This window comes from Calidris pugnax, unplaced genomic scaffold (assembly GCF_001431845.1).
Source record: "Calidris pugnax isolate Ruff unplaced genomic scaffold, ASM143184v1 scaffold608, whole genome shotgun sequence".
Taxonomy (NCBI): Eukaryota; Metazoa; Chordata; class Aves; order Charadriiformes; family Scolopacidae; genus Calidris; species Calidris pugnax.
This window is the reverse complement of record NW_015091297.1, coordinates 16,362-16,945: the sequence shown is the minus strand read 5'-3', so window position 1 is coordinate 16,945 and position 584 is coordinate 16,362. Positions and strand designations below refer to the sequence as shown.

Genomic DNA, 584 nt, shown 5'->3' with positions numbered 1-584 from the left:
TAAACCCCCCCAAATTTCTTGGGACCCCCCCGATCTTCTTGGGACCCCCCCAAAATCGCCAGAAAACTTTTTAGGACGGATTTTGGGGCGATTTCTGACAATTTATGTTGAAAAACTGCATCTTGTGACCTGAAACAAGACGAAAAGGGGAAAGATTTTGGGGGGGACACGACCCTTCGGGGGGGGTTAAACCCCCCCAACCCTTTTGGGGACCCCCCCAAATCCTTCTTAGGACCCCCCCAACCTTCTTGGGACCCCTCCAAAATCGCCAGATAACTTTTTAGGGGGGTTTTTGGGGCGATTTCTGAGGGTTTACGTTGAAAAACTGCATCTTGTGACCTGAAACAAGACGAAAAGGGGAAAGATTTGGGGGGGGACACGACCCTTCGGGGGGGGTTAAACCCCCCCAAATTTCTTGGGACCCCCCCGATCTTCTTGGGACCCCCCCAAAATCGCCAGATAACTTTTTAAGGCGGGGATTTTGGGGCGATTTCTGACGGTTTCCGTTGAGAAGCTGCGACCTGCGACACGAAGGCGAAGGAGGCGTAAAAAAGGGGGGGGTTGGGGTGGTTTGTGGGTTTTTT

The 584-nt window shown here is 52.4% G+C and overlaps 1 protein-coding gene across 1 annotated transcript in view; it reads right to left on the bottom strand.

Annotated features, from left to right (window-relative positions):
• Nucleotides 1–584, bottom strand: part of RBM14 (RNA binding motif protein 14) — a 13,685-nt gene that overhangs the window by 12,403 nt on the left and 698 nt on the right. The window lies entirely within an intron of this gene.